The sequence below is a fragment of the Hyla sarda genome, chromosome 7 (genome assembly GCF_029499605.1).
Source record: "Hyla sarda isolate aHylSar1 chromosome 7, aHylSar1.hap1, whole genome shotgun sequence".
Classification (NCBI taxonomy): domain Eukaryota; kingdom Metazoa; phylum Chordata; class Amphibia; order Anura; family Hylidae; genus Hyla; species Hyla sarda.
The window spans coordinates 103,979,560-104,002,715 of NC_079195.1; positions in this window are offsets into that span (position 1 = coordinate 103,979,560).

The window sequence follows — 23,156 nt, forward strand, 5'->3', positions numbered from 1 at the left end:
AACTATCTAGATCCTATTAGAGAGATCACAGACACATGAGAAAAATTCCCAATACTAGACAGGTGTCCATGCCTAGGAATAGAATAATGATCAAGCATGATTTACGTAAAGTTATTATTTTTTTTTCCTTCTTTCCCCTTTTTTTCTTCTCCGTTTTTTTCCCTTTTTCTTCTTCTCTTCTCCATTTCTTATTTAATTGCTTTTATGCATGAATATATGTTGTAAAAAGAAATGACATATTCTGTAATCTGCTTTATTTGATCAATAAAAAATAAGTTACAAAAAAAAGAAAACATGTCATTTGTACTGTAATTGTACAGTGTGAAAACGAAACCTTCCAAAATTAGCAAAATTGTGGTTTTCTTTTCAATTTCCTCACACAAATAGTATTTTTTTTTTATTTCGCCATACATTTTATGAAAAAAGGAGTGATGTCATTACAGAGGACACCTGGTCACGCAAAAAACAAGCCCTCCTACTTGTCTGTGGATGGAAATATAAAAGATTTATGATTTTATTTTTTTTGTATGGTCAACTTTTACTCTCGATGCTTTTAACTGCATAGTTATGTGAAACAAGAGAAGCTCTTGATCCAGCTCAGCTAAAAACTTGTAGTTTATTTCAAACTTATTTAAATCTTGGATCATCTTAAAACTTTCCTCCTTAAGCAAGTAGAGGTAGGAATGTTATTAATTAAAGTGCAGAAAAATTCATACCTATATCTCCCACAGCTCCAAAATGGTACTTTTTACCAGAAGCGAATAAGTCACTGAGTCGCCCCCAGGTAAACCGATTGTCGCTGGGATTGGCTCAGTGACCAAGCACCTCTCCCCTTATAAATGTACACAAAAAGTTCCATCAGGCGTCTCCACCTAATCCCCTTTCCTATAATATGTATTTTGCTATGGGGCCAATAATGGACTAATATTAAGGAATTGCATCCTCTATCAACTTGAATTACCAATATACACCCAGAGAAACCACCAGTTGATAATCAATATCAGATGACAAAAAAACAATATCTTTATTAATACCAATTGCATAATACATACATAATTGGTGCTCAGATAAAAGTTATAGACAAACAATAGCTAGGAGAACACATGGGATAACTTGGTAGTAAAAAATATATGTGTACAAAAAATACTCTAATAGCAGTGTGAGGGTATACAGGACACAAGGGCACTGTGACAGTAATTATATTAATGCAACCATGGTAACTATAATATTATATGAGCACAATGTAAACATATCACAAAGCTAGCAGCAGAGAGACTGTGGTCAGAAAAACTTCTGTAACCATATTAGGCTCTGACCACCTTCACCCATATAGTAATAAATTGCATCAAATACATGTACAAGTGCTCATGTAAGGATTACTGACACTCACCCATGCTATGCCAAATGTGCCCTCCTAACACCCCGAGCGCACTTTCACTCCTTCCTCAGGGGGCTACCATGTTCTGTGTGCAGCTGCCTTATAAAGGGAGTTAGTCTGTGGTTTCCGGAACGCCATATTGGCTTCCGATCCACTGTTCACAAACCATCGCATGTGCACTGTCCCCAGCAAGTATCTCGCCGCATCTCCGCCGCTTCATCACGCAGCCAGGCGTATCCACGTCAACCTGTGACGCGGTATTCCTGGATGTGATCTACAGATGCAAGACGAGATGCAGCATTTGCCAGTGGTGTCAGCCCGCATGCGCACATGCGCGCATGCGAACCCCTGGTACTTTATATATGAGTGAACTGTTCCAGATATTTATTGTATCCTCGCCTAAGTACTATCCCCTCGGAAAGGGAAAGAGATAGTGGCTCATTAAGCCCATGATTGTTAATTATTAACATGATTGTTAATTGACATTGAAATAAATCATAAAGAAAAGGAATAACTGTAAACCACAATATCCTTTCCTACTGAGGGGATGAGGTAAATAGTATGTGCACCCCCTAAATAATAAAAATAGCCCCAAAATAGTTTACTATAAATATGTGTTTAGTCACGAATATATAAAAATAAAAAATATTTTTTTTTATATGTGACTATCTTATATAGATATGAGCGAATCAATGCTGACGAACCCGAATTTGTTACAAATTTCAGGAAATATTCGATTTGCACAAATCGCTTCACTAAGCTCCATTTACTGTGGTGCAGGCTCCAGGGCATCTGAAATGGCAAATCCACATGTCAGTACATGGGGCAAGGAACGCTGGGAAGGCAAGGCGGGATGACCCTGAATCACATGCAGGATGCAGCCTATCAGAGGCCAGTCACCCCTGTGATGTCACAGCCCTATATAATCGTCAGCCATCTTGCGGCCAGTCACTTCATTACAATACACTGCAGAAGGATCATAGGACGCAGAGCCTGTGTGTGTGTTATAGCAGAGAAAAGCGCATTCCAGCAGCGTTTAACATCCTCCTAGTCACATCAGCGTTCTCGTGGACGGAGAACATTGTTTTTACTGCAGCTGCAGGCATTAACCTCACAGTCACTTTTTCTGGCATAGTATTACAGAGAGGGGCACATAGCTGTGTGTTGCCTCATACATTTCAACAAGATGCATCAACTTCATAAACCTTAGCAGAGGAGGCAGGAATAATTTTTCAGCGCAATTCAGTGTCTTTGTTCCACCAAAAATCATCTGCTGGTTATACTAGTCTGTAGATGGTATAATAACTAGCAGTCCATTCCTCATAGAGTGCAATTTTGTGTTTAATACACAGCTTTTTTTGGCTGCAGCCCTGTTGTGTACTGCTGGTGTTTTAAAAAAAAAATGTATATTTTTTGTAAGGGTACTGTAGTGCATTTTTCTGCCCTCATAAGTGCATACCGCATACGTACATCTAAGTAGTGTATTATTTTTAACCTGTTAATCTGTCAAGGGCCTACATACTGTGAAAGGACAGTCAAAAGTAATGACCGGCTGGTGTTTTATAAAAAATAAAGAGTTTTTAGGCGTTAGGCAAAAGTACTCACCGTCTGGTGTTGTACTCAGATACTTTTTAAAGTGTACTGTAGAGCATTTTTCTGCCCTCATCAGTGCATAACACATATCTACATCTAAGTAGTGCACTATTTTGTACCTGTTAATCTGTCAAGGGCCTAGATATTGTGAAAGGCCAGCCAAAAGTGCACACCGACTGCTGTTCAAGACAAATACTAATACTAATACTTTAAGTGTATTGAAGCATATTGTATTCCCCTAATATATGCACTAAGTATGTCAGAAAGAGAAGTGCCAGGACGTGCACAGAGGAATGTCAGAGGCCTAAATTATTCAGGCAGAGGTCGCAGCAGACTAGGGGCAAGTGGCAGCAGGAGGCCTGAGCTCCCGTTATCAGCTAGCGGTCGTGTCTCGACCAGCAACTCATCTGCCGTAGTCGATTGGTTAACACAGTCATCCACTTTATCACAAGTGACATCTGACACCCCCAGTCAACAGACGGTGGGTTCCTCAGACACAACCCTCAGTTGGCATGGCCCGGGAGCAGTCCGTGTCCTCCCATTGCCTCTGTCCTATGCTGTTCCTTCCCCTACAGAAGTATCTTATGCTGTGGGTTCAGCTCCACTAATCACTGAGGACGATCTAATAGAAGACAGTCAGCAGCTACTGCCCAGCCAAGAAGTGGAGGAGACATCCGCCGTTTCCTCCGCTAGGCGGGCAAGTAGTGATGAGGAGAGTGACGTGGGAGGGGGTGTTGCCAGGGTTCAGGGTCCTGAAGCAGACACTGTTGAGGAACCTGAGGAGGACATCAGTGATGTGCAGACACTTGTTGATGATGATGATGAAGACGATCGCAATTAGGAGCCGGATGCAGAAGGGGCTTCATCATCATCATCAGAGTTGCAGGTTTCCCGTGAGGCAGCAGCTGAGCCAGCAATTCTCAGTGGCCCTTCAGCATTCCATGTGTGCAGGGCACGGCGGTGTCACACTGATCTTCACATGGTTTGCCTTGGCGAAAAGAGTCACACAGGGGAGGAACTGCTAAAAGTCATTCATAAAGAAATCGGAGCACGGCTTACTCCAGGAAAACTGGAAATGGGAACCATGATGACTGACAACGGGAAGAACATCTTACATGCAATGCGACTGGGAAGGCTGAGCGGTCAATCTGGTTGTGAAGCAGTTCCTGAAAAGCCCCCCTCCCCCATTTGCAAGACATCCTAACAATGTGAAGGAAACTTTGCATGCACTTCAGCCACTCGTACACCGCAAAGTACACCCTTTTTGAGCTGCAGTGTCAGAACGGTATCCCCAGGGCCGTTTGAAGGAATTTGGGGGGCCCAAGCAAAATGGACATGGAGGCCCTCCCCCCCTTGATGTTCACGCACGTCACGCTCTAGGGCCGTCGTCAGGACGTAGTAACGCCGGCCCTTGAATGCTGGGAGCGTGACGTGAGCGAACGTCTATACGAGGCCCCCACATTAGGTGCAGCACAGTTCCCCATGTTAGGTGCGGCACAGTCCCCCCCCCCACGTTAGGTGCGGCACAGCCCCCCCCACGTTAGGTGCGGCACAGTCCCCCCCCCCCCCACGTTAGGTGCGGCACAGTCCTCCCCCCACGTTAGGTGCGGCACAGTTCCCCCATGTTAGGTGCGGCACAGTCCCCCCCCCCACGTTAGGTGTGGCACAGTTCCCGCCACGTTAGGTGCGGCACAGTTCCCCCCACGTTAGGTGCGGCAAAGTTCCCCCCACGTTAGGTGCGGCAGAGTTCCCCCCACATTAGGGGCAGCAGAGTTCCCCCCACATTAGGTGCAGCAGAGTTCCCCCCACATTAGGTGCAGCAGAGTTCCCCCACATTAGGCTAGCAGTGTTCCCCCACATTAGGTGCAGTATAGTTCCCCCACATTAGGCAGTATAGTTCCCCACATTAGGTGCAGTATAGCTCTCCCCACATTAGGTGCAGTATAGTTCTCCCCACATTAGATGCAGTATAGTTCTCCACATTAGGTGCAGTATAGTTCCCCACATTAGGTGCAGTATAGTTCTCCACATTAGTATAGTCCCCCACATTAGGTGCAGTATAGTTCTCCACATTAGGTGCAGTATAGTTCTCCACATTAGGTGTAGTATGTTCCCCCACAGACATACAGCCTCCAGCCATACAGTGTATGGCTGGAGGCTGTATGCCTGTTTACTGCCCTACTTCAGTGTTCTGACCACTGCTCCTTTTGTCCGGCCACCATAGCAGTAGGTCCCGGGACTGGAGGAGCGGTGGTCGGAGCACTGAAGATGATGTGCCGCTGGTCACTTACCATGCTGGCCAGCGCATGTCCTGTTCGCTGCTCCGCTCCTCCGCATTGCTTTTCAATGGGCGCACGCACGGGGCGGGGCAATTGCCCCATTTCCCCCCCCCCCTGGATCTGCCACTGCATGCATTATATACACACACAACACACAGTATGTATACATTACATACTGTACATGCATGCTTCATAAACACACAGATACTGTACACATTACATACTGTACATGCATGCTTCATACACACACACACACTGTACACATTATATACTGTACATGCATGCTTCATACACACACAACACACTGTACACATTACATACTGTACATGCATCCTACAAACAACATACTGTACACATTACATACTGTACATGCATGCTTCATACACAAACAACACACTGTACACATTACATACTGTACATGCATCATACACACACATACTGTACACATTACATACTGTACATGCATCATACACACACACTGTACACATTACATACTGTACATGCATCATACACACACACACTGTACACATTACATACTGTACATGCATCATGCACACACACTGTACACATTACATACCGTACATGCATCATACACACACTGTACACATTACATACTGTACATGCATCATACACACACACACTGTACACATTACATACTGTACATGCTTCATACACACACAACATACTGTACACATTACATACTGTACATGCATCATACACACACACACACTGTACACATTACATACTGTACATGCATTATACACACACTGTACACATTGTATACTGTACATGCACCATATACACACACATACTGTACACATTACATACTGTACATGCATCATACACACACATACTGTACATATTACATACTGTACATGCATCATACACACACATACTGTACACATTACATACTATACATGCATCATACACACACATACTGTACACATTACATACTGTACATGCATCATACACACACACACACACACTGTACACATTACATACTGTACATACATGCTTCATACACACACAGATAGAATAGATCAGTGTTTCCCAACCAGGATGCCTACAGAGGTTGCAAAACTACAACTCCCAGCATGCCCAGACAGTCTTTGGCTGTCCGGGCATGCTGGGAGTTGTAGTTTTGCAACAACTGGAGGCACCCTGGTTGGGAAACACTGATATAGATACACACATGCACTTTACATATAGTCATCCACAGTAGTAACACACACAGGCACAGTACATAGACATACACATATGTACACACATATATATCCACACACACACGCTTATACACATATATATATATATATCCACACACACACATGCTTATACACAAATACATGCAGGGGCACCTACTGTAGTCAGGCCCCATGTTGAACAGCCTCTGCAGTCTCCTTTCCTCACAGCCCTCTCCTCCCCCTCCTCCTCCTCCTGCTCAGACGGCTGAAGGCTGAGAGAAGATTCTGGGCTGAGGGAAGATACCAAGTTCAGCGAGGGTGGGGGAGCATGATTGTGGTGAGGTGAGAAGAACTTCAAAGCTGCAAATTAGTTTATTTTAAAAACATGCAGACATTCGGGGGCCCTTTAGGGTACAGTCGCACAGGCGGGGGTTCACAGTAGTTTCTCGCTGGCAGTTTGAGCTGCGGCAGAAAATTTGCCGCAGCTCAAACTTGCAGCCGGATACTTACTATAAACCTCCGCCCATGTGAGTGTACCCTGTACGTTCACATTGTGGTGGGGACATCCAGCTGTTGCAAAACTACAACTCCCAGCATGTACGGTCTATCAGTGCATGCTGGGAGTTGTAGTTTTGCAACCGCTGGAGGCTCCGTTTTAGAAACAGTGGTGTACCAGACGTTTTTCCTTTTTTATTGGGGAGGGGGACTGTGTAGGGGTATGTGTATATGTAGTGTTATTTACTTTTTATTTTATTTTTTGTTAGTGTAGTGTAGTGTTTTTAGGGTACAGTCGCACGGGCGGGGGTTCACAGTAGTTTCTCGCTGGCAGTTTGAGCTGCGGCAGAAAATTTGCCGCAGCTCAAACTTGCAGCCGGATACTTACTGTAAGCCTCCGCCCATGTGAGTGTACCCTGTACGTTCACATTGGGGGGGGGGGGAGAAACATCCAGCTGTTGCAAAACTACAACTCCCAGCATGTACGGTCTATCAGTGCATGCTGGGAGTTGTAGTTTTGCAACAGCTGGAGGCACACTGGTTGTGAAACACCGAGTTTAGTAACAAACTCAGTGTTTTGCAACCAGTGTGCCTTCAGCTGTTGCAAAAGCTACAACTCCCAGCATGTACGGACAGCAGAAGGGCATGCTGGGTCTTGTAGTTATGCAACAGCCGGAGGCATACTACTTTGGCTGGGGATGCTGGGGATTGTAGTTATGCAGCAGCTGGAGACACACTGGTTTGCTACTTAACTCAGTGTCACCGACAGCCAACGGGCATGCGGGGAGTTGTAGTTATGCAACCACCAGATGCACCACTACAACTCCCAGCATGCACTTTAGCTGATTGTGCAAGCTGGGAGTTGTAGTTATACAACAGCCGAAGGTACACTTTTCCATAGAAAAAAATGTGCCTCCAGCTGTTGTAAAACTACAAGTCCCAGCATGCCCATAAGGGAAGTTGTGGGAGTTGTGGTGGTCTGCCTCTTGCTGTTGCATAACTACAGCTCCCAGCATGTCCTTTTTGCATGCTGGGAGCTGTTGCCAAGCAACAGCAGGAGGCTGTCACTCACCTCCTGCTGCTGCTCCATGCTGCCGCCGCGCAGGTCAGTCCCTCGCCGCCGCCGTCGCTCCTGGGGCCCCGATCTCAACAGGGACGCCGGGGATCTGGGTCCCCAGCACCCAGGGTCTTCCTCCCGCACCCGCTCACGTCCTCCGGAAGAGGGGCGGAGCGGGTTGCGGGAGTGACACCCGCAGCAGGTGCCCTGATTGGTGGGCCGGGAAACCGGCCGACGAATCAGGGCGATCGTGAGGTGGCACCAGTGCCACCTCACCCCTGCTGGTAATGGCTGTTCAGGGCCGTCTCTGATGGCCCCGATCAGCCAGTAATTCCGGGTCACCGGGTCACTGGAGACCCGATTGACCCGGAATCCGCCGCAGATCACTGGACTGAATTGTCCAGTGATCTGCGGCAATCGCCGACATGGGGGGACATAATGACCCCCCTGGGCGATATGCCGGGATGCCTGCTGAACGATTTCAGCAGGCATCCGGCACCGGCTCCGCTCCAGCTAGCGGCTGGGGCCGGAAGTGCGCAGGGCGTATCCATACGCCCTGTGTCCTTAAGGACTTGGAAACGGGGGCATATGGATACGCCCTGTGTCCTTAAGGGGTTAAATAAAGATGTGCCAGCGTGCGTGCGCCGGCGCTGAGCAGGACGAGAAGGGCAGGGGAGAGAGAGGTAAGGGGATGCCCGGGACTCGTATGCAGGCGCGTCCCGCAAAGCGGGTCCCGGAGCCACCATAGGTAGGAAAGGGGATGCACTCACAGCCGGATTGAATGGCCGGAGAGTTACCAATAGCAATGCCTGGGACACGCGCGCAGGCGCGTCCCACTACCCGAGTCCTGGGGTTGCATCCACCAGGGAGGAGGGAGCACTCACGGTTAGAATGAATGGCCAGAGCGCTGCCCTTAACACTGTTTATTAGTGCAATTGGATTGAATGGTATGATGTGAGTGGTTACTTTCCGCCCTAAGAACTGTATTACCCGATATTAGTTTCCGGTTAGTGGCCGTGTCAATAACTTGTTCCTCTGTAAGTTTCAAATCTAAAAATGTAAGAGACAGTCTCTACACTAAATGTGAACAGTAAATTGAATTCATTGGAACAGTGGTATGGGAGACATATCACCCCTCCAAATGAAAAGGAGATCATCTATGAAAGCATTAGACCACAATATGGTCGAATACAACAATTACATTGCAGATTTATGTGAATTCCTTAAGCAGGCCACATTCTTTCTCCCACACGCCCCTGTCGCAAGCCATGCCCCTTCTATTTTCTGCCCTTTTTTGTTTTGTCGCAAGGTCACAAACACAATTTTCGCCCGATACATCCACATCACAGGTCCTTCAACCACAGTCTCTATATCACTGCTCAGCCCCACCTTACTCCACAAGTTCTCCATCTTCAGTTAATACGACGGTCCATCTTGCAAGCCACGCCCACTTCTATTTTCAGCCTACAATCTCTTTATTACAGCTCAGCCCCACCTTTGGACAGAATATAAGGACAAGATTGTCATTGTTGTTTTTCCTTTTCCACAAGGTTTAGGTAGGAAAACCGAGCAACACCGGGTACATTGCTAGTGTATAATATAAGCAGGCGAGGACAGGCTTTCATTTTTTTATTTAAAAAAAAAATCTACTTATTGCCTCTGAAGGAAGTAACAGTCATATTGCCCCTGATGACAGCCATGAATTCATTCACTGTATTGCAATATCACTCATTGTATGGTGTACTTATGGTGATATCATGCAGTACCCATATGCTGGTATTATATAATCACTACATAGTAGGATTATATGGTAACATTACTGAGTCACTTGTTGGTGTTATTATTCACTGACCGTATGCTGGTATTGTTCATTCACTACATAGTGGTATTATTTAGTAACTGTATGATAATAATATTAAGTCTGTTCTTATTCAGTGAATGTATGTTGGTATTAGTGTATGAAATAAGTATTCATTAACTGCATAAGATTATCATTCAATTACTGTATGGTGGTATCATTCAGTCACAATATGGCAGAATTGTTTTGTTAATATAATTTGAAAAATATAGAAATATTATAGTTAAAAATATGTTAATGTGCAATGGGAGTAGAGAACCTCCATGTTAGTCATTAGGTTGGCCTGACCTCTACTTTGAAAACAAAGATAAAGGTTGTAATTTCAAGGTCACACGATGAGAGTTATCAATAAGTAGTAAATGTTTTCCCTTGCTAAACATACAGAGAAATTTACTGAAACACCAGTCCACTCATCAATAACATACTGAGTCATGAAAAAGCAAACATTCTGTCTAAATGTATCTGTTCAACATGTGCTGCCAGTTATCAGATTTTTTTTTGTAGTAGTAGTAAAATTCATACAATTAGGGCTTTTAGGCTTAGCGTGGCCCTAGGCAAAATCAAAAGTGGGGCCCCAAAAGTCATAGTAGTGCACTAACCAGATTTGAACATTTTGGTCACTTCAAATACTATTAAAAAAAATATCTAAAAAGCTATCGAAAAGTCCCATCAAAACAAAAATGGTACAGATAAAAACTACAAATCACAGCGCAAAAAATGACCCTCATACATCCCCATATACAGAAAAATAAGAGTTATAGGGATCAGAATAGTACAATTTTATATATTTGTATAGTTCCCCCCACATTAGGTAAAGAGTATATCTCCCCCACATTAGGTTGGCAGTACAGTTCCCCCACATTAGGTGCAGTTTAGTCCCCCACATTAGGTGTACTATAGTTCCCCACATTAGGTGCAGTATAGTTCCCCCACATTAGGTGCAGTATAGTTCCCCACATTAGGTGCAGTATACAGTATTTCCCCCACATTAGGTGCAGCACACAGTAGTTCCCCCACATTAGGTGCAGTATACAGTAGTCCCCCCACATTAGGTGCAGTATACAGTAGTTCACCCACATTAGGTGCAGTATACAGTAGTTCCCACACATTAGGTGCAGTATATAGTAGTTTCCCCACATTAGGTGCCCCCACATTAGGTGCAGTATACAGTAGTTCCCCCACATTAGGTGCAGTATACAGTAGTTCCCTCACATAAGGTGCAGTATACAGTAGTTCTCCCACATTAGGTGCAGAAAACAGTAGTTCCCCCACTTTAGGTGCAGTATAATTCCCCACATTAGGTGCAGTATACAGTAGTTCCCCCACATTAGGTGCAGTATACAGTAGTTCCCCCACATTGGGTGCAGTACACAGTAGTTCCCCCACATTAGGTACAGTATACAGTAGTCCCCCACATTAGGTGCAGTATACAGTAGTTCCCCCACATTAGGTGCAGTATACAGTAGTTCCCCCACATTAGGTGCAGTATACAGTAGTTCCCCCACATTAGGTGCAGTATACAGTAGTTCCCCCACATTAGGTGCAGTATACAGTAGTTCCCCCACATTAGGTGCAGTATAAAGTAGTTCCCCCACATTACGTGCAGTATACAGTAGTTCCCTCACATTAGGTGCAGTATACAGTAGTTCCCCCACATTAGGTGCAGTATACAGTAGTTCCCTCACATTAGGTGCAGTATACAGTAGTTCCCCCACATTAGGTGCAGTATACAGTAGTTCCCTCACATTAGGTGCAGTATACAGTAGTTCCCCCACATTAGGTGCAGTATACAGTAGTTCCCTCACATTAGGTGCAGTATACAGTAGTTCCCCCACATTAGGTGCAGTATACAGTAGTTCCCCCACATTAGGTGCAGTATACAGTACTCCCCCACATTAGGTAGAGTATACAGTAGTTCCCCCACATTAGGTGCAGTATAAAGTAGTTCCCCCACATTACGTGCAGTATACAGTAGTTCCCTCACATTATGTGCATTATACAGTAGTTCCCCCACATTAGGTGCAGTATACAGTAGTTCCCTCACATTAAGTGCAGTATACAGTAGTTCCCCCACATTAGGTGCAGTATACAGTAGTTCCCTCACATTAGGTGCAGTATACAGTAGTTCCCCCACATTAGGTGCAGAAAACAGTAGTTTCCCCACATTAGGTGCAGTATTATTCCCCACATTGGGTGCAGTATACAGTAGTTCCCTGTCAGGCCCAAGGCCTGATTTTGGAAACATACATGTGTTTTATAATTGCATCTATGTATAAACTAAGACCTGGGGGGTGAGGGGTCATTCAGACGGTGTATCCTTTGTTTTTGTGTATTGCAATCAATTGGGGCCTGTCTGCTGTTTTCCTCTTTTGAAGTCAAAAGACCTTTGAAGCAGCAGGATGTAAGGGGTCTCTGGTCCCATATATGAGATAAGAGATGCGCCCACCTGGTGGGATCAGAGGGGAGGGGGGAATGGGGTCCCTCCAAAAAGCAGATAGATATATTTAAAACAATGATAGAATCAGGAGTTCAATGCTGTGGAACAAGCTGACAAGACCGTCCTAAGAACAGCTGGAACCTCACTCTCTCTCATGGACTGCTAATATCATCGTGCTGTAAGAACTTCATCTTTTGCTTTCTGAACTTGTCTTGCTAAACTCTTTTATACATTCTTGTAACTGTATGTCATTTGTTTATTTTTATGCATAGCACTGTGATACCTTTTATCAGATTAAATGTTTAATTAATCAGCTCTGGTCTTTGATCTCTAAATATATGAGCTCACCTTTCTGAAGGCAGCTCGGGTGAAACACGTTTATCTAAGGGTTAATTTGGTGACTTGCTGGGACTAGTAGTGGATAACCAGAGGTTTGGCGGCTTTAACCCTTGCACCATCACACTCTCTCTAGCGTCTTGGCTGGACCGATAGGGTGTGATCTTGACAACTGGTGGCAGCGTCGGGACATATTTAAAGATTTTTAGTGCTTGCTGGATTTTACCTGTAAGGAAATCTTAGCACTAAAAAAGAAATTGCATGCATCTTCTTGTGTGTAAATTCCAAAGACAGAGCTCAGTGCTGGTTTAAAAGACATACAAAAAGAGTGCAAGACAGTTCTGTCCTCCCCATCTCCTGTTTTACCTCCTCTGTCTCATCTCGGAAATATGGAGGCATATCGCAAGCAGTCCAAGCCTGCACTGGAGCTAATGTGCCAAGAAAAGGACATCCCTACTGCAGGAAAGAACAAGGAACAACTTATTGCTGATCTTGTGGAGTATGATGCCCGTGCAGAATAGCTCAGTGACATGAGGCAAAGTCCTACAGCTGGAACTGCCATCCAAGGACTGATATCTCCTGGGGAACACAGCAACATTACTCCCTATCAGGACAGTACTCCACTGAGGCCTTGGACTCTTATATGCGGACTGCCTTACAACACTTTGGGAATGCGGATGCCTATATGAAACTCCAACTGCTTCTCCAGTACCAAACCGCAGAGAGAGAGGCCCAGGCAACAACCTCAGAAAGAGAGGCACGAGCCGCAGAGAGAGAGGTGGCAGAAAGAGAGGCCCAGCGAAGGCATGAACTGGAGGTTTTGAGGCTGAGAGGGGATGCTTTATCCGCACGGAGTGATGTGCAGGATCAAGGAGACCACAAACCCCGCTTGGAACATTTCCCCATGTTGGAGAAAGATGGTGATCTGGATGTGTTCCTGAGGGGATTTGAAAAGGTTTGCCGGCAGTTCCATCTACCTAAGGAACAGTGGGGACAATATCTAACCCCACGGTTGCGAGGGAAAGCTCTGGATGTGTTTGCTTCGCTTCCCTCTGAAAGTGACCAGGACTATGAGGCAATAAAATCTGCCCTGCTAAAAAAGTTTTAATCTGACTCCAGAGGCTTATCGGAAAAGATTTAGGACTTTGCAACAAAGCGCCACAGAAAGCTGCACTGAACATGCAGGTCAGCTAAGGACTGCATGTTTTTATGTATAGCACTGTGATACCTTTTATCAGATTAAATGTTTAATTAATCAGCTCTGGTCTTTGATCTCTAAATATATGAGCTCACCTTTCTGAAGGCAGCTCGGGTGAAACACGATTATCTAAGGGTTAATTTGGTGACTTGCTGGGACTAGTAGTGGATACTCAGAGGTCTGGCGGCTTTAACCCTTGCACCATCTCACTCTCTCTAGCGTCTTGGCTGGACCGATAGGGTGTGATCGTGACATTCCCCCACAATAGGTGCAATATACAGTAGTTCCCCCACATTAGGTGCAGTATACAGTAATTCCCCCACATTAGGTGCAGTACAGCACACGATTGCTGTAACCCCTGATGGTGTAGAAGGTGATCATGGACTTGTGTAGTAATTTTCGCAATGTTCTGTCCAGATATTTTAGAGAAAACTATGTTTGCAGAATATTGCCCAATCCAATATGGCCACCAAATATGGTAATTAATTGCGGTATCAAAGAACAAGCGATGATCCGGCACCAGTTAAAAGTAGTAGTTTTATTATTCCGTATCAAAAGGCACAAGTATCACACAGTAAAACCGACTCCCTCCACTCCGTCACTGAGTCACTGAGGAAGAGCATGCATGCGCTTGAAACGCGTATGGCCGTGGAGGGAGTTGGTTTTACTGTGTGATACTTGTGCCTTTTGATACGGAATAATAAAGCTACTACTTTTAACTGGTGCCGGATCATCGCTTGTTCTTTGATATTGGACAATTGCACTTTGCCGAGTGCGGACCAGAGCACAGCAACTGGGGGAGGTTAGCAGTATTGAACTTTTTTTGTTTATCTATTCTAATTAATTGCGGTACAGAAAGTGATCATGAACATGTGTGCTGATTTTCGCACTGTTCTGACCAGTAATTTTAGAGAAAACTATGTTTGCAGAATATTGCGCAATCTAATATGGCCACCAAATATGGTGATCAACTGTGGTACAGAAAGTGAGTACTCTACAATTGTGCAAAGAAACATAACTTTTTGATTAACAGTTAACATATTACACACATTTTAAAAAGTTGCATATTATTATTAATGCTACCTAAATGTTATTGGCGAGCGTTAACCATATTGAATATGCAAATGAACCAGCTTTATCAACCTTGGTACAGGAGGTAAACATGTCTACAAAATTATGATTTATTCTAACAAACAGTTTAAGAAGATGTTTGTAGAATATTGTGCAATCCAATATGGCGGTGACACCATATGATCAATAGATTTGTAATGAACAAATTTGACTTGGGACAACAGTGCAACCACGTACAGCAAATAATATATTTGTAGCTTTAGCAGTTCCAGAGGAGAAGATTTTGAACATTGTGCAAAAATTTTCACAAAAACCAAGATGGAGGCCTTACCATCTGACCTATGACCTTTATATTACACAAGGTTATGCCCTGCTCATGGGTCTACCACTATGCCAAGTCACATGTGTTCTGGAGTTACAGTGCAGCAGATATAAGCATTTGAATTTTGTGGCAGAATAATAATAATAATAATAATAATAAAAAAATATAGCTGCAAACAGCAATACAGTTGGTAAAGCTGCACAACCGGGGTATAGCGCATGATTGCTGTGACCTCTAATGGTGTAGAGGGTGATCATGGACATGTGTGCTAATTTTCACATTGTTCTTACCAGTAATTTAAGAGAAAACTATGTTTGCAGAATATTGTGCAATCCAATATGTCGGCCAAACAATGTGATCCATGGTGGTACAGAAAGTTATTACGAACATGTGTGCTGATTTTCACATTGTTCTGACCAGCAATTTCAGAGAAAACTATGTTTGCAGAATATTGTGCAATCCAATATGGCCACCAAATATAGTGATCAATTGTGGTAAAGAAAGTGATCACGAACATGTGTGCTAATTTTTGCAATATTCTGTACAGTTATTTTAGAGAAAACTATGTTTGCAGAATATTGCGCAATTCAATATGGCCACCAAATCTGGTGATTTAATTGTCATACAGAAAGTGATAACGAACATGTGTGCTAATTTTCCCATTGTTCTGACCAGTTATTTTAGAGAAAACCATGTTTGCAGAATATTGTGTAATCCAATATGGCCGCCAAATATGGTAACCAATTGTGGTATAGAAAATGAGTAAAGAAGAAGAGGTTTGTAGAATATTGTGCAATCCAATATGGCAGCCAAACCATGTGATAAACAGACTTGTAATTAACAAATCTGACTCGGGACAACAGTATCACCACATACAGCAAATATTACAGTATACCTGTAGCTTTAGCGGTTCCAGAGAAGAATATTTCTGAATATTGTCTTGGCCTTACCATGTGACCTATGACCCTTCATATTACAAAAGATTATGCACAGCTCATGGGTCTACCACTATGCCAAGTTACATCTGTTTTGGAGTTACAGTGCAGCAGATATAAGCATTTAAATTTTGTGGCGGAAAAATTATAATAATAAAAATAATAATAATCTGAGTAAAAACAATAGGGGTCCTATCCATGGACATTTGTGCTTATTTTCACGTTGATCTGACTAGTATTTTGAGAAAAAACAATTTATGCAAAAAATTGTGCAATCCAATATGGCTGCCAGAACATGTGATCAATTCTGGTACAGACCAGCCTTTTCAGAGAAAACTATGTATGGAGAATATTGCGCAATCCAATATGGCGCCCCAACCAGGTGATCATTTGTGGTACAGAAAGTGAACTTTTTTTTTAAACTGTAGATTTTTATTAAGGTTTTAGAATAACAAAGGAAGAACAAAATCAAATAGCAAATGAGGGATAGCAATCCCTGAGAACAACGAGCATGTCCAATCTTATAGTGACACAAATCAATATTGCAATATACAATACTCTAGAACAAAAGACAGTAAGGGGGAGCGGGAAAGGAGGGGGGGGGGACAAGGGACAAACCAACAAACATAAAAAGGACAACAAGGAGGGAAACCACTGTAGAAAAGGAAGACAAGTGGAAAAATAGACTAGAAGAAAGAATAAGGAGTTCACAGGGGTCCACTATCCATAAATCTATCCCAAGGGTCCCATATAGTTATAAACTTTGGAATGGTGTTATGTAGAGGGGCGGTTAGGAACTCCAAAGAGCGGATCTCATGCACCCTAGCTAGCAGGTCATCCTCCGAGGGTGGAAGGGACCTTTTCCAGCACTTAGCAATGAGGGTCTTTGCTGCCAGTACTATATGCATAAAGAGCTTAAACTGGGGTTTGGATAGGACCCTGGTAGACAGGTGCAACAAGTAGACCAAAGGGTCAGAGGGAACCACAGCCCCAAGGACCCTGTGGACCAACCCCCTCACCAGGGCCCAATAGGGGACAATTAAAGCGTACCTATTATAGTTCCAAAAAAAAAAAATGTCATCTGGTACCTAATCCTGATCGTGTACATATATGTTTTATGTCTCTAGGATCTTTATATCCAGAGATATAAGCATTTATCTGTTGCTCAGTTACTTTTTCATTGTGCAGACTGGAGGGGGCGTGTCTGTCTGTCTCCCTCACTGTGATGACTCATCTGCTCTGAGTCGCGGGAGCGAGCCTGAGCTGTCAGCCAATCACAGCACTCTACTCTATAACCCTTTCCTCTCTGGTTTCATGCTGTACATGTTACACAGAGGAAGACGCTTGTAGCTTGTCTGCAGTATTCCTAAGACATTATGGCAAGTTCATAACAGGATAAAATGTATAAATATAAGAATAGATCTTTATAAAATAAGGGCAAGAATTTTATAGATAAAAGTACAGTATTTTATAGATAAAAGTACAGTATTTTACAGCATTGTGGAAGGATATTGGGATTCAATCTGTTGAGTAAGGCCGGCGTATGATACAAACCCATGAGCATCTTGTACAGGGTGGGCCATTAATATGGATACACCTTAATAAAATGGGAATGGTTGGTGATATTAACTTCCTGTTTGTGGCACATTGGTATTTGTGAGGGGAGAAACTTTTCAAGATGGGTGGTGACTATGGCGGCCATTTTGAAGTCGGCCATTTTGAATCCAACTTTTGTTTTTTCAATAGGAAGAGGGTCATGTGACACATCAAACTTATTGGGAATTTCACAAGAAAAACAATGATGTGCTTGCTTTTAACGTAACTTTATTCTTTCATGAGTTATTTACAAGTTTCTGACCACTTATAAAATGTGTTCAATGTGCTGCCCATTGTGTTGGATTGTCAATGCAACCCTCTTCTCCTACTCTTCACACACTGATAGCAACACCACAGGAGAAATGCAAGCACAGGCTTCCAGTATCCATAGTTTCAGGTGCTGCAGAATGGGCAAAAAAAAATTGAAACAGGACACTCAGTTTACGCAGAAGATTTTGTTCCGTGATGAGACAAACTTTTATGTGAATGGTGAAGTTAACAAACAAAACCACCGCTATTGGTCTGACACTAACCCACATTGGATAGATCCCTCCAAGACTGTTGGAACACAAAAATTGATGGAATGGTGTGGTATATGGGGTACAAAGATAGTGGGGCATTCTTCATCAATGGAAACCTCAAGGCCACTGGATATGCGAAATTGCTACATGATGATGCGTTTCCCTCATTATGCACTGAAGCTGGCACGTTCCCTGAGTTTTTCCAGCAAGATGGTGCACCACCACATTATGGGTGTCAGGTCCAAGCATTCCTAGATGAACAGTTTCCTGGAAAGTGGATTGGTTGTTGTGGGCGAAAATGGCTGCCATGGTTACCATCCATCTTGAAAAGTTCCCCCCCTCACATATACTAATGTGCCACAAACAGGAAATTAATATCAACAACCATTCCCATTATATTAAGGTGTATCCATATAAACGGCCCACCCTGTACTGTGTCTTCTTATAACCCATACAGATTGAAGCCTTAGAAGCCCGTTCCCATATCAGCTTCCACTGAGGGTAAGTGATAGGAGAACCAAGAGCCTCTTCCCAGCGACTCATATACCTATGCAAGGGAGGGCGATCATCAGGGGGAGATGGCAGAAAAGAATACACACCAGAGAGAAGCCCCTTTTGTAGCGGAACCCTACTACAACCTCTCGAATCCTGTGGGCAGGGAGACAGTCAGTGAGACTTGCCTAGAGGAGAGAAAGCGACGAAGCTGGGTAAAATGAGCTTCTTCGGAGGCAGGGAGCTCCCAGCTGGTAGCCAGTTGAGCAAAGGAGGAAAGAGACCGAGTGCAAGGGTTAACAACATAAGCCCAACAAAAAAGTCCTCTAGAGCCCCATTCCTGCACCATACCAGAGGTAAAACCAGGGGGAAAGTCAGGATGATACAAGAAAGACTGTAAGGGGGAAAAAGAGGAGAGAAGACCAAAGCACCTGAAACAGTAGGACCAAACATAGCGGGAGAAAGATATTGGACCTAGGATGGAACAGTCGAGAGTGGGAAGAGGGGCCAACAACAAGAAAAAGTTGGGGTGGACAGGGGCCAACCACAGTTTCTCCAGCTCCATCTATTTGCTATAAGCATGGTACGTGGACCACGCCACTAAATGACGGCGATGAGCTGCCCAGTAGTACTTAGTCACATCAGGTACACCCAACCCCCCTAACGATCGACTAGCCAGCATCACCGACATCGGGAGTCAGTGTCGTTTGGCATCCCAGATAAACCGAAAAATAGCCGATTGGAAAGAGCGCAGCACAGTAATTTAGTAATTTAGGGAGGATGGTCATTTTAACCACTGCAATTCGCCCAAAAAAAGAAATATACTGGGTTCGCCAGCGGTCCATCATAGCCCGTAGCTCGCAAAAAAGGTTAGAGTATAGAGTATAAGAGTATAAGGTAGAATAGCGGGGAGAAATCGATACACCAACGTAGGTCACAGCTGAGGAAGACCAGCGAAAAGAATAGTTGGCCTATTGGAGGGAAATCAAAGAGGGAGGAAGATTGAGAGGCATATCTTCAGATTTGGAAAGGTTGGCTTTATAGCCAGAAACAAGACCAAAGTCATGCAGCAGCTTGTACAAAGAAGGTAAAGAAATGAGAGGGTTAGTAAGGGTAAGCAAGAAATCATCAGCAAAAAGGCAGAGTTTAAAGTCCCTACCATGCAGTGAGACCCCAGAGATATCCGCGTTCCCCCGGATCAGAGCAGCAAGGGGCTCTATGCACAAAGCAAAGATCAGGGGGGATAACGGACAACCCTGCCTAGTACCATTTTTCAAAGTGAAAGTGGGAGAAGAAGTAGAAGGAAGTTTAAGAGCGGCTGTAGGAAAGGAGTAAAGACTCTGCAAAGCGCAAAAAAAATTACCTGAAATCCCAAATTTCTGCAACGTTGCAAACATAAATGGCCAACCCAGCCTATCAAAAGCCTTTTCTGCGTCTAAACTAAGGACTACAGCCTCCTCAGACCTCCGATTAACCACATCAATCAGATCCACAACTCCTCTCGTCGACAGGGAATAAAGCCTACTTGATCCTTGTGCACAAGAGAAGGCATGAAGTGACAAAGGCGATTCGCTAGAACCTTAGAGAACAGCTTCAGATTGAGGGCAATAGGTCTATAACTGGAACAGTCATGAGGATCCTTACCAGGCTTAGGGATCAAGGTAATCAAAGAATGAAGAAAGGACTGTGGGATACTGCTACCTTCCATGAACGAGTTAAACAGAGAGACCAAATGAGGGAGGAGAATTGAGGAGTAGGTTTTGTAGTATAGATAAGTAAAACCATCGGAGCCCGGGGAGCGTCCCACAGGGAGAGACTTGAGGACCTCCGAGAGCTCTTCAAAAGTAATCGGAGCGTTCAAGGAGTCCCTATCAGCTGCTGAAAGGGCCGGAAGACTACATCTGGAGAGAAAGGAATGAAGCACTTCGGAACGCTCTTCTGGGTCCGAAGGAAGCTGTGAGGGAAGGGAATAAAGTCTAGAGTAGTAATCAAAGAATAGTTTAGCGATAGAATCAGGATGGTACTGAAGAGTTCCAATAGGGTCCTTCAGTGCAGAGGGGGCTTGGGCCGCAGCACGATCCCGTAGGCAACAAGCTAACATGGTGTGAGCTTTGTTGCCCTTCTCGTAAAAACGCTGTTTAGCATACAACAATTGGCGTTCCACTTTGTAGAGAGCCAAGTCACTTAATTGGGATCGCACCACAACCAGACGCCTTAGCACAGACAGGGAGGGAGAAGACAGCAAAAGAGTTTCTAAATGCTGTATTAGAGCCCTAAGTTCCCGGGAGCAAGCCAAAGCATTATGTTTCAGCCTAGAGCCCAGAGCAATACAGTGACTATGTACAACCGCTTTATGGGCTTCCCACAAAACCGCCTGCGAGGACACAGAGCCCTCATTGTCGGCAAAATAAGCTGCAATGCTATCGTGGATCGAGTCCCGAGAAGAGGGGTACAGTCACCGGCATACAGTGGCACCGGCATACAGAGGAGAGAAGGAAAGCAAAACAGGGCTATGGTCAGACCAGGAAATAGGTTCAAGTGAAGCGGAAGAGAGCATACGGACCATGGTCAGGTTCCCGAAAAAGTAGTCGATACGGGTGTGTAGTTTATGTGGGTGGGAATAGAAGGTAAAACAGCGATCGGAGGGGTGGTTAATCCTCCAAAGATCATAGAGTCCCACCAAGCATATCAGGCATCTGAAAAGCATCGAGAGACGCAACTGGGAGGGGGTCGGCAACGCACCTACTAACGAGTGTCGATCCATGGAGCGGGAAAAAAAACAAGCTGAAATCCCCACCTATAAGCAAGGCAGATGGGGAGTAGGACTACAGGTGAGAAAAAACCCGGCGGAGGAAGGGGATCTGGGAGGAGTTAGGGGCATAGACATTACAGAGTAAAAGATGCTTACCCCCCAAGGACCCAAGTACAACAACAAATCTACCTAAAGGATCAGCATATGAAGAGGACACTTGAAGAGGGCAATTTTTAGAGACTAAAATGGACACCCCTGCTACCTTCCTATCAGAGGATGCTAGAAAGGCCTGAGGGTAGATATGGTGTAGGAAATGAAAAGTACCCGTCCTGTCAAAGTGTGTCTCCTGAAGATAGACTATATCAGCACATAGGGCCACTAATTCTCTCTGCAATAAACCAAGCTTAGTCGGAGAATTCAGACCCTTAACATTCAAGGAAATACATTTAGCCATGAGGGGCAATGTGAGTGTAGAAATGCAAATGATCAGGGTACTCACTCAGACCAACATGGATAAATGGAGATGTCTGGGATAAGGAGGAGGTCCAGGAGAGTCTCGACCAGGGCGCGCTAAAACTAAAAGTAGAGGAGGGAGTCCAAAGGGACCAAGAAAGAAAAAAAAATTGCAGAACATGAGAGGGGGACAAGAGACAGGAGGAACAGTACACTACGAAGGGGACAAAAAGACAACAAAACAAGGAATAAACCAATGGCACAATGGCCAGAGAGGAGACCATGAAAAGGCAGTGTAACAATGTAAAAAAAAAAAACAAGCGCATAGCCAGTTTGGCAAGGCCTCAGGGGGGAAAGTGGAAGTACGCATCAAAGGGAGACTACGCAAGGGAGCAAAAGCTCCACCCAGAGGCCATGCCAAAACAATATCCCACTGCTGTAAGTCATAGGATAGAAATAACCCCACTCAATGTGAAAAAGGAGTAAGATGAGGAGCAGGCAACAACAGTAAAAGTGCTATCAAAACAGTCCCACAATAGAGCAAAGAGTCCAGCCTGAAAGAATCATGAGGGGAGTTAGGGGGGGTCAGCAGAGGAGGCAGGGTCACGGTGGTTCCGGACCCCCCTGCGGCGTCTCCTCCAGACAGGCTGCCACACTGTGGATAGAGGGGGGGGGGAGGGGGGAATCTGGGCTGAGCGCTGGGTAGACAGAAGAGGCTGCAACATCTTGCGCTTGCGTAGAGTAATCCAAGAGAGGTCCTGGAACAACTGGATAGGAGTGCCATCAAAATCAAAGTCCCGTAGGGAGCGGGCTTGAGCCATAATCCGTCCTTCAAATTGAAATCAGCAACACAACAAATCACGTCCTGAGAAGGACCACTGGAGGGACGAGGGCGGAGTGCCCGATGTGTACGATCCAGTTTAATCTTATGGGATGCGGGTTCACCAAGTATCATGTTGAAGATTGCTTCCAGCATAGCATGCAAGTCCTCCTCCCTTGTAGCCTCTGGCAGTCCACGGACTCTAATGTTGTTACGCTTGCCCCTGTTGTCTAAGTCCTCTACATGAGAGTGTAAATCGCCAAGGAATTCAGACTGCTCAGAGACAGTGGCATGTAGTTCCGCAATGTAGGATCTAGTAGAGTCGTGGGCCCCTTCCAGGTCGTCCACCCTGTCAGATACATGTTGGAGGTCTCGACGCATT